This window comes from Triticum urartu, chromosome 7A, assembly GCF_056163025.1.
Source record: "Triticum urartu cultivar PI428250 chromosome 7A, HENAU_Tu73, whole genome shotgun sequence".
NCBI classification, from domain to species: domain Eukaryota; kingdom Viridiplantae; phylum Streptophyta; class Magnoliopsida; order Poales; family Poaceae; genus Triticum; species Triticum urartu.
In genome coordinates this window covers 634,072,797-634,089,662 of record NC_141879.1, presented here as the reverse complement: position 1 = coordinate 634,089,662, position 16,866 = coordinate 634,072,797, and the positions used below count along the sequence as shown (strand labels likewise).

The following is a 16,866-nucleotide window of genomic DNA, read 5'->3' as shown; positions in this document are numbered from 1 at the left end:
GGGTAACTAGTACTCCCCCAGTAATGAAATATAAGAGCGTTTAGATCACTTTAGTGATCTAAATGCTCTTATATTTCTTTACAGAGGGTGTAACATTCAATGTGCTATGAGTTTCAGTTGACAAGCAGATAGATGACCGATATGTAGGATGACCAAGAATCAACTCTCCACGTAAAAAGTAAATTACCAGCACTAGATAAACCAAGCATCCCTCAGTTTAAAAAGCAATAAATTCAATAAAATGTATCACTTGCATCATTTGAGCAATAAAATGCCTTCTTTACCTTGCAAGGAACAAATAGCTAGCAAACAGAAAATAATGCCTTCGCAAATGGATGTTACTCCTATATGCATAACCACTTGCCACCCATAGCCATGACCACTTTGCAATGGTATAGTTAACATAATAACATTTTTTTCACACTTCATGAAATCCACCGGCCGCCTCAGCGAAATTCCAAGTTCGAGATTTAAAATACATGATAGACTAGGAAGAAGCTTGTTAAGATAGTTCTTAAACGATTTCAATTGACTGGCATGTAATAACTATGTATGACTAACCAACAACAATACAAAGATAAGCTGTCCGTGTAACTAATTTACGAATAAACAATCCATATAACTGATTTACTGGTACTATACAAACCAAGCATCAGATTTAGATACTTGAATGATGTAATATCTCAGTAGCATCTCCTTGTAACATGAAGTGATCAGCTGCAATTGATCCCCCACGTTTAACTCCACTCTACATATAGCAATTCTACCTCACAAAGTGAGCTAGCACTAGCAAACTCATCTCTCTCTAGATACACAAGATCAAAACAATGTCGTGATGGGCGTCAATCAATTTTAAAATGCTCGATTTTGGAAACATGACATCAAAGACCACAAAGGGCTCAAGGTTCTAAATGTTCCACATCATCTGGTCAGCACATCATCATCACAGGCAGCAATTCAGTCCTACTATCGTCTAAGCGGACAGGAAAAAAGTTACTGGCCACAGGCCCGCGGCTGCTTGTAACATGACATGCTCGGCTAACATTAAACCACACTACGAAAACAAGGTCAAGCATCTCTAGCTGGAAGAGCAAGACAATACGGTGATGGCATGCTAGGCATCAATTTAAAAAACTTGATTTTAGAGACATCAATCGAAGACAAAAAGATCTCATTGGTCTAAATGTTTCATTCATATTACATCTGCTCAGCACATCATCGAGGCAATTCAGTCCTATCATCTAAAGAGGCAGCAATCAATCAAGAAAAAATTACTAAGCCATGCATCACCGACGCATTATAGTGAGCAACTAAACATACATGATCACCAAGCAGAGAGGAGACTACCTCCTCCAAGGAGGGGGGCTGTCTGGTGAGCACCTTGGTGGATGGGGGGCCCTTGACCTGAGAAGCTTCTCCTTGACAAGCTCCATGGCGTCTTCACCGCCATACAATCACTTTGATCAATCAATGCAGCTCCAACACTTTTGGACAGAAAAAACGCACCGCCGCTGCCTGTATACAGTTGAAAGAATAAGGATTGTAAACCAACAAGACATAAGTTGAATATAGTGATCAAGAGATACTACATTAAGCACCAGGCCGTCGAAAAGGAAACGAGATGTTGATAAAATGCATGTAACAAATGCAGGTAATCTTAGATCAGAGCTCGACCAAACACATAAAAGCATCTAGGGCTTAAGAGTATTAACTGGCAAGGAGAAGCACCAAGGATGGGGCCAGCGGGCAGCTTCGACGAAGGGGAAGCAGAGGCAGGAAGCAGGGAAAAGCAGCAGCTTTATGAACATTCTTGAGAGGAGACACGTGCCATAAATGGAGAAGACATGCGTGTGGTCTGACAGCTTCCTTGAGCGCGCGACTTTATCAACTGGGACACTGTAATCAGAATAGCACTTCAAGTATAGTCTAACAATACTGACAGTAGAACTGAATATCTATGTTAAAATGCATAATCATAATCATAAGATGTATGTCTCTAAAACTTATGTGTTGAGTGAACCTTCTGTACAAGTGAAACATAATTTAAATTCCATTGTGCAGAAATGCCACAGGTTCAATCTCCTTGAATGAGGAAAAATACGTTGCAACTGATGCTAGCAAAAAGATACTAAGAACAAGTACATGAGACAGTATTATCCATTACTTCTAATCCTAAGAACACTTTTGAAGAATCACAGGACATGCAATAACATAGGAATAAAAAATCCCAAAGATTTGACATTTTCATGTAAGGATAGTGTATTTCCAAGTGAAATTTATAATGCTATCATGATAAGGATAGTGCATCATCTGTTTTCTTGGCTTTTTACTTTTTTTAACACATGTCTATTTTTCATTACACAAAGTACATTTTTTATCTATACATGGAACATTTTTCATACACGCCGAACATTTTTCAAATATACGATATACATTTTCTCAAATACATGTTTTGAACACTTTTTCAAATACACGTCGATTTATTCCTTTTGTCTTCAACACATCTCTATTTTTTCATACACATTGTACATTTTTATAGATGTTAAATACACGATTAACATTTCTTTCAATTATATGTTTTAATGTTTATTTTTTAACACATGTCTACATTTTTCATACAGATCGTACATTTTCTGTATACATCTGAAACTTTGTTTATATATGTTCAACATTTTCCAAATACAAACCAAAATTTTTCCAAATTATATCGTTGGAAACTTTTTTTGAATACAAATCCAACAATATACTTTTTATAACATATATGTTATGTTTTGTTACTCAAATAAATGGTCAAAGTTTGACCCAAAATACAAGGGGCCCTAATATAGGAGACAAGGCTACATTTATATGCACCGATCAGTGATCGATGAATAACAAGACAATGCATCAGTTTTAAAAAGCTCAACTTTAGAGACATTAAAGAATAAAAAGATCTCAGTGGTCTAAATGGTCCATTGATATCATCGAGGCAATTCGGCCCTTTCGTCTAAAGATACAGCAATCAATCAAAGAAAAAAAACTTGCCGAGTCATGCATCACTGGCGCATTATGGTGAGCAACTAAACATGCGGGATCACCAAGCAGAGAGGAGGCTACCTTATCCACAGGGGGGACTCCCTGGTGAGCACCTTGGTGGATGGGGCTTAAACCTGAGCAGCTCCTCCTTGTTCTCCTCGGCACCCTTGACCAAAACCTGAGCACACTGTTTGCACACACAGCCATAAGGGCAAACAACACAAGCATCAGATTGGAGATCTAACAAAACAACAAACACGAGGGTATGGGCTGCGCGGGAAAAATCTCAGGAATAACATGTTTTACCATCATAAAACAGAATCCAAAAACCAACATCACAAGTAGAGGAGGATAACTAGTAACATTCAATGTGCTATGAGTTCCAATTGACCAACAAGAATCAACTCTCCACATAAAAAATAAATTACTAGCACTAGATAAACCAAGCATCTCTCAGTTTAAAAAGCAATAAAATGTATCATTTGAGCAATAAAATGCCTTCTTTTCCTTGCAAGGAATAGATAGCTAGCGAACAGAAAATAATGCCTTCGCAAATGGATGTTAGTCACACTTGCCACCCATAGCCATGACCCCTTTGCGATGGTATAGTTAACAAAGTAACATTTTTTCACACTTCATGGAATCGATCAGCTGCCTCAGCGAAATTCCAAGTTTGACATTTCAAATACTCCCACCGTTCCATATTAGTTGTCGCTAAAACAGATGTATCTAGACATATTTCAGTCCTAGATACATCCCTTTGAGCGACAACTAATATGGAACAAAGGGAGTACATGATTCAGGCTGGACGTACCGAGCGGGCTTTTTGGCCCGCTCGTGGACCGACCTGGACCGGACCGATCGGTCCTGGCCCGCTGGGAATATAGGCCGGTCCGAGCCGGGAATTTCGGCCCGAAAGTCGACCGGTCCGGTCCGGTCTTAGCTCAGTTAACTCGACTGGACCGAACGAGCTCGGCTGTTTCTTACGCACGAATGAACTACACGATGGGTTCTTTGGCTCGAGGTAGAAGAGAGTTATCTCCATGATTTACTCCATTATTTGAGAGACAGTTATCTCCACGATTCACTCCAGAATATTGGATAGACATTATCTCCACGATTTACTTCATAGAAATAGGAATTCTATTGCCTAAAACGTTGGAGTTTTCCTTTTATTCAACGGAGCAGAAATAGAAAGAAGGAGAAAGGTGGGCTCGATCCGATGTGTACCTTCCATCTACACCTCCCCACGATCCCATTAACCTGTGCCAGATCAGAATTTGTAGGACTGAATGTACATTTGTACGTGGGCACACACGTTACAGGCCCTATTTATTTGCAACATGCAAATTGTAAAAAGGATAGTTGTGCCACATGCAACGAGCCTACCATGTGGACTCCTATGGACTCAACAGATTTAACGTGATACTTTCAAAAAAAAACAGTATTAACGTGAGAAAAAATAGGAAACACCCTTAAGAAAAATGAAAACTGGAAACAACGAGGCAACGAGATTAATCACGTGTCGCCAGGAACAGGCCCGCCCTTGGAAATCATTCGCTCGGGGGCCTCCCAGATGAAGAACTCCAGCACCAGGTCGAGGCATCGAGGTGACCTCCCCGCCTCCTGCAACGCCGCCACCTCCACGGCAACACCTCCTTTCATGGCCGTCGTCATGTATCTGGCCTCTTAAACGTGCTCATGATGGGCAAGCGGCTGTGTCTCTCCCCTTCCTCTCCTCTCCATGCCCCGTAATCTCTGCAGGAGCTCACAGTCCCATGCGCCGCCGCTCGCCGTCGCCGGACGACGCCACGGGCGGTCCTCGCGGTCCGGCCCGAGCTTTACCACCACCGGTCCGGTCCTTGAAAAGCGGACCGCAGCACTGCTCGGTCCGGTCCGGTCCGGTCCGCCGGCGGCCGGTCCAGACGGCGGCTCGGTCAGGGCCCGGACCGGCCCGGACCGTGTCCACCCTGATACATGATAGACTAAGAGGAAGCTTGTTAAGATAGTTCGATATCTAATCATCAAAATAGCAGAAATTAATAACCTATTATTAGAAACGCTCAAAACATGCAATTATTAATTTCCATGTTACCATTTCATTTAGTCATATAAACAAACAAGTGTCAAGTGTAGTAAAATACTGAGCATTAACTCAATTCTAGTGTTGCGCTAATCAGCGTGTAGTGTGCGACTTATATGGTCGCAGGACTGAATCAATGACGAGCTGCTACCATATACCAATGGCCGTATAAGTAAAAACAGGGAAGAGGAATCGAAGTGTCTTACCTATGCCGGAGTGGAAGAAGAAGCAGACACCCAAGGCGTCGCCAGCACAAGCAGAGCTGCTTCGCTGGCCAAACTCGTGCCGGACGCCGTCGTCTCTCCGCCATGGTGGCCAAAAGGCATACTCGGCAACAACACTGCTCAGCAGCCTGGACATGATGGTTCTGTACTGCTTGTAGAAGAGGATGCACAACTCCATTCTTGTAGACGCCCAGCTTCTCGTCCGTATAATCTAATCCACACCGAATCAAACGACAAGATGAGCACATTAACAACAAACATAGAAACCCAGCTATTCATCTCTCCCCGCAAACTGACTGATACTATTATAGATATTTAATTGAACAAGCAGAGTTTGGTTTATATAAGTACCTTAGAATTGGATCATGACGTCAAGGTCAATGCCGGAGGCCACCGGGTAGAGATTGTCATCAAGGTCTGAAGAAAAAAAAGGTCCATTACAAAGAGATATTGCGCTTTCTAGGGAAATTAAGTCACCAACAGTTTCCTAGCAAGTAGGGAAAGCAAAAGTGGGGAACTAGGAAAATTGGATTCATAGAACTGCATGAAAGAAAATGCATGTTTTACCTCTTCATAAACCTCCATAAATGAATATTAAGTCACCAACAGCAGCTGCTGCATGCCTACATCGTCATGTAAGTTTAACATCAGCATCGCCTCCTGCTGCATCCAGACTATATCTTCCTGTCCGGGGAGTTGTGACAACTGAGTTTGTGTCACACCAAACTCCAGCAGTCGTGTCCAGCACTGGAATCAGGCAGAATGGTACGAAGTTATACGAAAATGCAGGAGCCTGGATCATAATTCTTGTACATGGCCAAAGTAATCGACAACGCCTAAGCCCCCAACTTTGATGCTGATATAACTTAAAATGACCAAAGAAAAATTCAATGCTAGGCAGCAATTTAAAAATAGAGAATAATTATTAACCCATAAATAAAGGACAAACCAAATAGAGAATTTAAAAATTAAGTATGAGTGCTACTGGAGTACATGTAATTATTAACCTCAATTTGAAGAGACCGCAATAGGTAAAAACACAAGAAACAATTATCAAATAAACTAACCCTTCATCTATTAGGCTAAGAACAGAACAATATAATGTGGATCGGACTGTTATCTATTCAAACAGTTAATAATCAACAAAATTCTTCTTTAGGATGCTCATATGCAAACCCCCAAATTAACAAGCTTGCTTTCAGTGGATTTCAGAAAACCTGAATTTGAGAGATTACTGCATATCTCACGTTCAAGAAATAGAAATTTATTGGAGGTTTATGTCACCAGAATTTTAATCTGATATACCTGCTTATTGGCAGGTTTTCTGCCCCATGAAAGCCTAACCACTTGTTGACCAATCACTGTACCATGAAGACGCTGCACACTGCCCCTGGAAATAGAAAATCCGTCTCTTTTAGCATTTTTGTCTTTTGAAGCAAAGCACGCTGGGCATGTAAACGATTAAAGTAAAATGAAAACAAGGGAGCAGAGCACCAAAGGTATATAGGTAGCCCTATTCGGTATAGGTGCGTCCGGAATTGACAAAACTATGAAAACTAGCACATAAATCGAGTTTTGTATTATACATGGGGAAAATAACAACGATAACATATCAACGAGAAATGGTAGTTACCATGGTTGACACTGGTCTCTTGCAAATGAGACTACAACGAATCTCCAAGCGATATGCCTACTCCAGATGGTATTGCCACTCTCTCATCTTCTTCCCGCAAAGATGAATCTCCAAGCAGTATGTCTTCTCCTATCGCTATTGCCATGTCAGCTTGTTCTGACATATTTTCTGTAGGTTCCATAATAAACATCAGCTTGGTCAGGGACTCTGCTTTCTTGTGTAAAGCACACTATTACAGTACGAAATTCATTTTACAAGGAAAACAACAGACACTTTCAGATAGCCCATTTGTGGTGCTTAACTGCAAGAAAGCAAAATCCACTTTTCTCCATATATTCTGTTAAATAACTTCTGAAGTTTATATATATATATATATATATATATATATATATATATATATATATTTTTCAGGTTTGCTATTGGGTAATGTTTGTGGCCGGGGCGCCGGTCTCACCACGCCCGTGCGATCTACTGTCGATCATGCGGTCTTCAAAACAACAGCACGTGGCTAGTGGACCCCACGCACCGTCCAGCCTTCCTTATCTCTTCACATATGTGCTCGGCGGCTCATCCCCATCCACATCCTTCACGCATCTCCCTCCCCACCCGCTACCAAGGAGCGGCGCTCATCGCCATGGCCGCCGGCAGCTGGATCCACTCGTCGCAAGGCCGCTGGCAGTTGGATCCATCCACATCCTGCTGCAATCAGGGAGCAGCGCTCGTCCTCGTCCCCATCCACATCCTACCACATCTCCTTCCCCATCTCCCGCAGTCAGGGCCATGCTCGTCGTCTAGCCGCCGCGGCCAAGTTACAATCGACCACGCCGGCGATGAACTTGTGCTGGAACCAGGTCCGTTTTGCTGGATCCACCCTGTTATTTTTGCTACAACCCCTTTCTTTTTTTGCTACCATCCCCTTTTCGATTTTAATGAATTTTTTATTTTTTTGCTGGAACCGATGCCTCGTTTTGCTGGAACCAGCTGGTGGATGTGCTGCAAGGTCGACACCTCGCGCGGAGGAAGCTGCCTCCAACGGCGAGGAGGGCACCGGTGCTGCAACCAGCAGCTGCCGGCGGCGAAGACGATGGCTTTTGGTGCTGCAACCACATATTTTATTTGCTGGAACTGGGCGCCAGAAAGTTGCAACCACTTTTCATCGGTGCTGGATCAGGACGGTGTCGAGCTCGTTTTTGCTGGAACCGGCAAGTTTTTTTGCTGGAACCTGCTAGATTTTTTGTTGCGAGGACATGTGAGGGACTTTTGTTGTGACCGATGGGGGCGACTTGTTTTTGCTACAATCATGGGATTTATTTTGCTGGAACCAACGTAAATTTTTGCTGGAACCGGTTAATTCCTTTTGGTACATCAAACCTATTTTTTTGGAATTTTTGCTGCAACTGGCTGTGATTTTTGCTACCAGCGTCTTTTGATTTTGCTGGAAGCAGATTATTTTTTTGCTACCATTGTATTAATTTTTGCTACCATCGTATTAATTTTTGCTACCACCATTTGTGATTTTTGCTACATCCTTTTTACGGGGTCATCGACAAGCGACTTGCTGAGATTGTCGTCAGGGGCGTGCAACACGGCGACCATGCGATGATTGGCGTCGAGGACGACGACCGGCGAGACACACCTGAATGGTGCTTCGCTTGGGGTGGAGATGCGCGAGATGCCCGAGATGGGAAAAGTACTGAGCGAGGGAAGAAGGACGAGCGAAACGTTATTTTAATCTGACGGTGCAGAACAAGTGGCATCGGACGGCCCGCAGTTGACCGGCCCAAATTTGGGCCGGTGCGCCGGCGCCTATCGCTGCCCTTTGCTATTTCACATCTAGATGTGAGATAGCTATCTCACATCTAACTCCACAGCCGTTGGATCTCGTCTTGTATTTAAGATTCGCGCAATTTGTTTTTTCTGTCCTGGTCGTGCGTTTCGCTCGCGTAGCTCTCGTTGCTTTGTCTGTGCGCGCGGCCCATCTATAGCAGGTTGTGTTGTTTTACCTGTAGCGGGCCGTGTTGCTTGTGAAGGAAATATGCCCTAGAGGCAATAATAAAGTTATTATTTATTTCCTTATTTCCTTATTTCATGATGAATGTTTATTATTCATGCTAGAATTGTATTAACCGGAAACATAATACATGTGTGAATACATAGACAACCAGAGTGTCACTAGTATGCCTCTACTTGACTAGCTCGTTAATCAAAGATGGTTATGTTTCCTAACCATGAACAAAGTGTTGTTATTTGATTAACGAGGTCACATCATTAGTTGAATGATCTGATTGACATGACCCATTCCATTAGCTTAGCCCCTGATCGTTTAGTATGTTGTTATTGCTTTCTTCATGACTTATACATGTTCCTATGACTATGAGATTATGCAACTCCCGTTTGCCGGAGGAACACTTTGGGTGCTACCAAACATCACAACGTAACTGGGTGATTATAAAGGAGCATTACAGGTGTCTCCAAAGGGAGATGTTGGGTTGGCGTATTTCGAGATTAGGATTTGTCACTCCGATTGTCGGAGAGGTATCTCTGGGCCCTCTCGGTAATGCACATCACATAAGCCTTGCAAGCATTACAACTAATATGTTAGTTGTGAGATGATGTATTACGGAACGAGTAAAGAGACTTGCCGGTAACGAGATTGAACTAGGTATTGGATACCGACGATCGAATCTCGGGCAAGTAACATACCGATGACAAAGGGAACAACGTATGTTGTTATGCGGTCTGACCGATAAAGATCTTCGTAGAATATGTAGGAGCCAATATGGGCATCCAGGTCCCGCTATTGGTCATTGACCGGAGACGTGTCTCGGTCATGTCTACATTGTTCTCGAACCTGTAGGGGCTGCACGCTTAAGGTTACGATGACAGTTATATTATGAGTTTACATGTTTTGATGTACCGAAGGAGTTCGGAGTCCCGGATAAGATCGGGGACATGACGAGGAGTCTCGAAATGGTCGAGACGTAAAGATTCATATATTGGATGATATGGTTAGGCCAAGGGGTCAAGCCCATGAGGCTTTAGGTCGGTGCAAAAGGAGTTTTGCGGAGGCCAGGGGGCCAAACGCCGGAGACCCTAGCGTCTGGCCCTAGGCCAGACGCCGAGGCCCATGGCGTCTGGGCCAGACGCCAAGGATTGTGGCGTTCGGTCCTGGAGTCCGAGTGGGACTCTTGCCTTTCGGGCAAAACCGACTTTGAGGAGGCTTTTGCTCCAAGTTTCGACCCCGGGGCTCAACATATAAATAGAGGGGCAGGGCTAGCACCAAAGACACAACAAGTTGATCCAGGTGATCTATTCCTTAGCCGTGTGCGGTGCCCCCAGCCACCATATTCCTCGATAATACTGTAGCGGAGTTTAGGCGAAGCCCTGCTGCTGTAGTGCATCAAGATCGTCACCACGCCGTCGTGCTAACGGAACTCTTCCCCGACACTTTGCTGGATCGGAGTCCGGGGATCGTCATCGAGCTGAACGTGTGCTCGAACTCGGAGGTGCCATAGTTTCGGTACTTGATCGGTTGGATCGTGAAGACGAACGACTACTTCCTCTATGTTGCGTCAACGCTTGCGCAGTCGGTCTGCGTGGGTACGTAGACAACACTCTCCCCTCTCGTTGCTATGCATCACATGATCTTGCGTGTGCGTAGGAAATTTTTTGAAATTACTACGAAACCCAACAGCTTGTTGGGCTGGGGGCTGTTTGTCTGAGAGCAGGTTTTGGAGAGGAGGGGCCGGCGTTCATTTTCCCCACTTTGTCTCCAGAAGCATTCACTTCTGCCATTCCCCATTCCTCTTCTGCTGTTCCCCATTGCTCTTGGCAATTGGTGGTTGAGGCACAGCGATTTCTGGAGAGGGAGACGCTGTCGATAGTGAGTTGCCTGTTCTTCTCCCTTGTTCCTCTTTTTTTTAGTGTCCATGCGTTTTTGTGTTTCTTTGCTCACTGATTTAGCAGCATCTCTCTAGGGTTTGCTCCTCAATGTCCCCAAATGTGGGTAGGATTCGTTTAGCACCATCCATCTTCTTTGTTTCTTCTTTGTTTGTCCATCGATTTAGGGTTTTGCCCTGTCCAATCTCCCGATTGTGGGGTAGGGTTCATCAGATGTTCCATCTATCTAGGGTGGGTTGGCGGTTTTGTTCCTCAAATGTATCCAGATATGGGAAGGGGGATTCAAAGTAGATGGTTGGTGTTTTTTTTGTAGTTTTTGGGTGATTTTTAGTGTTGGGGGTTTGAATGATGAACTATAGACAGTTTTTTATGTTCTGGCATACTCATCATTCTATAGACAGTTTTTTAATGTTATGATTTTTTGTACAGTAGTGATATGTTTCATTATGTTTGCTCCTCTGTCGAGTGATTTTTCTTCAGTTAAAGTGGATTGCTGAAATCTGTAAGAAATAGTTCCATTTTTATTTTTCTGAAAGTGACTTTGCTTGATGCTTTTGCACAGCGCACCATAGTTTCGACAGTTTGATGATCATATCATCCTCTGTTTTTCCTTTTTCTGTTAGGTGATGCTGAAGGTAGTCTGAAAACATGAGTCATCCATATCTATTTGCATCAACGAAATCAGATGTGCATTTTAATTGACTAGTTTTTTGCTGCATCCAATTATAATGTTTTGTTGCTTACTACTGTATGTCTTTGTGTAATGTTTGTGTTGCTTACTACTGTTTTGGTCGCTGCACAACGGCAGTTTTGATGTTTGAAGTAGCGAAATCCCAGTTGGCCGGCTGTGTAGCTTGTGTGTTCAGATAATTCAGTGCAATGATAGGTTTTGTGTTTTTTTTCAGCACAAATTGATCTTTTTTTGTTGCTAGATTCAGTAGAAGTTGGTGTAGGTTCTTTTTTGTGTTTTGAGTAGGTGATTAGTTTTTTATTGTACGATTTATTTGAGGGTTCTTTTTAAGTTTGTTTTGTTGGTTGTACGAATTGAGGGGTAAGATTAGGTTTTGATTTGTATGGCTGCTAGTTTTCATTATCAGGCCCTTTTCATTAAATAGGGATAGGATGTTGTCGGTGTCAAAACCGGCGGATCTTGGGTAGGGGGTCCCGTACTGTGCGTCAAGGCCGGATGGTAACAGGAGACAAGGGACACGATGTTTTTACCCAGGTTCGGGCCCTCTCGATGGAGGTAGTACCCTACTCCTGCTTGATTAATATTGATGATATGGGTAGTAAAAGAGTAGATCTACCACGAGATCAAGGAGGCTAAACCCTAGAAACTAGCCTATGGTATGATTGTTGTGTATGGAGTTGATTGTCCTACGGACTACAACCCTCCAGTTTATATAGACACCGGATAGGGTTAGGGTTACACAGAGTCGGTTACAATGGTAGGAGATCTTGAATATCCGCATCGCCAAGCTTGCCTTCCACGCCAAGGAAAGTCCCATCCGGACACGGGACGAAGTCTTCAATCTTGTATTCTCATAGTCCAGGAGTCCGGCTGAAGGTATAGTCCGGCCACCCGAACACCCCCTAATCCAGGACTCCCTCAGTAGGCCCCGAACCAGGCTTCAATGACGACGAGTCCGGCGCGCAGATTGTTCGGCATTGCAAGGCGGGTTCTTCTCCAAATCATGTGTACCTATAGGAACAATGTCCGATTTTTGTAATGTAGCGCTCCTCGGCTTCCACGCCCAATAATGGTTGTCTTCCACGTGTCAAACGAATGCGAAAAGCTGGGGTGTTTTTACATTCCCACCCCTAGCCGTACAAAGGAGCCGCCTATTTAATGGGACGGGGATTTAGATCCGAACCACATCCTCTCCTCTCCGCGAGTTATCATCAGAGCACTCCCAGCAAAGGTCCATTCCAACATGGCCAGCCGTCGCAGCTCCTCCCCTCGCCCCTCCGGTCCTAAACCCGGGGGCTGGGAGAGTTGCACCATCCCGCGTAGCGAGTTAGTGTCGCTTCAGGCCAAGGGATTTCTCCCTCAGGCATACATGGTCCCGGTCCGAGCCGGTCTCGCCACCTACAATGGCGGAAAACAAGCGGAGAGCACCCCCAATCCCTCTAAAGGAGAGCGGGTGTGCCTCGTCCCCTATCTAATAAGGGGACTGGGATTTCCAATTCATCCATTTCTCCGCGGGCTCCTGGAGTTCTACGGCCTCCAGCTGCATAATCTCACGCCCGCCTCCGTATTGCACATTGCGGGTTTCGTCGCCCTTTGCGAGCTATTTTTAGGCGTTGAGGCTCATTTCGCGCTGTGGAAGATGTTGTTCTGCCTGGTGCCCCGTTCCCAAGAGGGGTCTATATATCAAGTGGGCGGAGCCGAAATATGGCGCATCGCCGGGACCGGATACCTATCCGGAACCCCAAAGAAGGCGTCCGAGGACTGGCCTTCGGAATGGTTTTACATAGATGACGTCCCGCTACCGGATCCTATCCGGGTCGGTCTTCCTGGGTTCAACAGTGCTCCATTGAAGAAACGCTTGAGCTGGCGTCCGCGGAGCTCTCAGAGAGAAAGCGACAGAGACGTCCTTTACCTGATGGGCCGGATAAGACTGTTAGCTCATTCCGGACTAACCATGATTGGAGTCATGGCCGCATGCATTATGCGGGGGGTGCAGCCGCTTCAATATAGAGGCCACCCCATGTGGGATTTCAACGGGGAGGATGACGCCACGCGTTATGGTCGTAAGGGGCCGGCCTTGGCCGCCGCCCTACTAAAGATCTTGTCCTCTTTGTACAAGGGAGAAAAGGAGGAATTCCTCCGCGTCAACCCGCGGGCCGGATTTACTATGTACGATCCTCCAAGTTGGGTAAGTGAGCAATTGCGCTTGCCCGTTTGTTTTATACTCCCACGGTTAGATATGTAGTCTAACGACTTCAATGCAGGAACTGCGGCAGGAGGTAAAGGATATAAGCAGCCGCCCCCCACAGCCCGAGGACCCAGAACGGTCCCTCGATCCGGACTCCGAAAAGGATCCAGATATATTAGTGGAGCTTATCGACAGGGTGTTCCATCAGCTAAGCAAGGACAATACCCTGGTAGCCATTACGGCTGATTACCCCGGGTTAATCCCGGCCTCCCAGGTGACAGAAACCGGAGTTTTATTCCCTTGAGAGAGATTCCATTCTCACGTATTCCTGTTCTTCTCCTTTAATTTCGCAAGAAACTCTTATTTCCCATAGCAGTCTTGATCTTGTCCGGATTTTAATTTCAGCTGAGTGCTTGGAAAACAGAGTCTGAAAAAACTTTTGCTGCTAATCTAAACTGATGTAGGATTATAGACATCAGTAAAAGTTGCTGAATCAAACTAGTAGGTGCCCAACAGGCACGACATTATACTAGAAAGAAGGTTGTTTGTTGGGGTGAAAATCATTTCATAATTTAAAAATCCACACTGAACCTTGATATGGAAAACTATTGTGCTTTAATTCAGATGATTCATTTCTTCAATTTAATACCATATATGCCGTTAGTGGAAAACTTCTGAACTTGAAAACCCAAATCAGTTCGGTCTGCCTAGTTCAGCTTCACAGAGAAGATAATGATTTCTGTTTTTAGCCCACTGTATCTGTTTCGAGTACCTGTGACATCAGCTTGTTTTGAGGTTTTGTACATCAGCTTTTCTTTTTCTATCTTCTTATTTAAACTTGTCGCAGTACCTGTGACACTTCATGCCTAACTGCTTAACTGTTTTTCTGCTAATTCAGCCCACGCGGCGCTGCGGTTCGCGGATGTCGATGCAGAGTAGAGAGATACCAGAGCCGGGACCCCTAGCTAGAAGTCGCCTTCAAAAGCGTAGCCGCCTCGGATACGATGACATTAGAACCCAGTTCCTTCCGTTGAGATATGGGTTCAGGAAAATCCCGCATTTGTTGTTGTTTCTGCTAGCTAAACTTTGGTTTGTTCTCCAGACAGTATATAAGAAACATATTTGTGTTGGCATCACGGTTCTAATATTCAGAAACTGTTTGAACAATGATGCGGCGACATTAGTCTGTAATGTGTTGTCAATGGCCACTAGTTTAATGTTGCTACCTGCATTTCTCTTAGATGAAGCATGTGGTGTTGACAGAGACACAAATGTGGTGGTTCTTGCAGTTACTTCAGCACTTGAGTTCCGTTATGCTGCTGAAAGTTTCAGTCCATCAGCAGAAAATGAATTTTGTGTTTTGTCAAAGATCGAATTCTGAAGATGGCGATGCTGATCGCCCGGACACTCTGCCTCAAGTTTCAGTCATATGTTAATCCACCTATATTTACTCCACTGAAAGCAAAAATTGAAAATGCCGGCGCTTGCTGCCTTTTGCTGCGCACCTGGTGTTCCTTGCATTGTATATTTGGTTTAGCATGTTGTAAATCTTCTGAATAACATGTGAACGAAATTTAGGTTTTATCCCATAGCACTATAAGAATGCTAGTTTCTGCAGATTACATTGTTCGCATGCTTTGTACATCAGCTGACTTTTGTTTAATAAAATTAAGAAATTCTTTATCTGCTGCAATAGTTGTATAACAACTTCCGGTAAGCAATTGCGGAGCATCTTTTGCTTGCTTCTTGTTTTTCTCCCACATGTTTGAGTTTGGATGGAACCTAGAAAGGTCGCAGGGGTTGTAAAAGTCGTGTGGATTTCGTCGTCAAGTTTTGTGTTCCATTTTCAACAGATTGGCTACAGTTTGGTTGAATTTGGACAGTTGAAAGATAGTGTACTTACTAGAAGCGGTTGCGCGCCTTGCCACGCTGTTTTTGGAACAAGTGTTTGTTCAGTATTGGACTGCTTACATTCAAGACTGTAACTTCTATGGACCGGCTTCTTGTGTCGATGTCAGCTCCCTTTGTGATGACATTTTAACCAGGGAAAAGAATATTCGCCTCGTAAACTTATCTCTAATCACTCGACAAAGAACTTACCAACTGTAGCTAGTTTATACTCCCTCCATCCCAAAATAAGTGTCTAAACTTTATACTAACCTTAGTACAAAGTTATAATCAAGTTGAGACACTTATTTTAGGACGGAGGGAGTATTCAGTAATAGAAGCGAGTCACGCTCTATTATACTTATTCTGGAGCAAGCTAGTTTAGAGAATCGACCATAATTTTGTCAACGCCATTCTAGTTCTACAGTACATTCAATAAGATAAAATGCACCATCAGAAAACATTAATTTTGCCCCTTAGGCATGTCGGCCAAACATATTGTGCCGCATGGTGCATAGGGGATGGCACCCGCAGGGTATGGGTACGGGTGGAGCCACCCCATAACCTTACTCGTTCACCCTAAACTTACCTATCACCCATACCCATACCTGTCAAGGGTAAAACTTTTTCCCATACACATCACCCGACAGGGTATATGGGTACCCGTGGGTAAAAATACCCACATTTACAACACATCAAATTTAACAGAAAATAGTTGTAGAAATCAACATATAATCATAAATTATTAATAGCAATACATTTTAAACAACAATGTACAACAACACATTCTCATAAACAAAAAAATACTTGCCTATAAAGAACCACATAAAAATGTTAAACAACACATAATCATAAATAACAACACATGGTCATACAATTTAAGTTCACAAAATCATGAAAATATAGAGATAATTTGACTGCACATTAGAGGTTTTTACCTAGCACGTTTAGGGGGGAAAGTTAATATGTTAGGATATTAAAAAAAACACTTGTCAACATTTTAAATGGGTACATGGGTACACGGGCATTGGTTATATGATCCCATACCCGTACCCTCTCTACCCAATGTGTATCATATTTTCCCATTTAAGTACCCATGGGTAAATTTATGTCCCATACCCTTACCCTAATAGGGTTTTTACCCGCAGGGTACCCAGGTAATGGGTACCCATTGCCATCCCTGCGGTGTGGAAAACCAAACCAAACGAAAATCAACATTTCCTTAAGGTGACATGTGCTCGTTGA

General features: G+C 43.7%; 1 pseudogene; it reads right to left on the bottom strand.

Annotated features, from left to right (window-relative positions):
- Positions 1–2,880: 2,880 nt before the first annotated feature.
- LOC147960859 (small nucleolar RNA SNORD36) lies at positions 2,881–2,972 on the bottom strand (annotated as a pseudogene).
- Between the last annotated feature and the right edge of the window lie 13,894 nt (positions 2,973–16,866).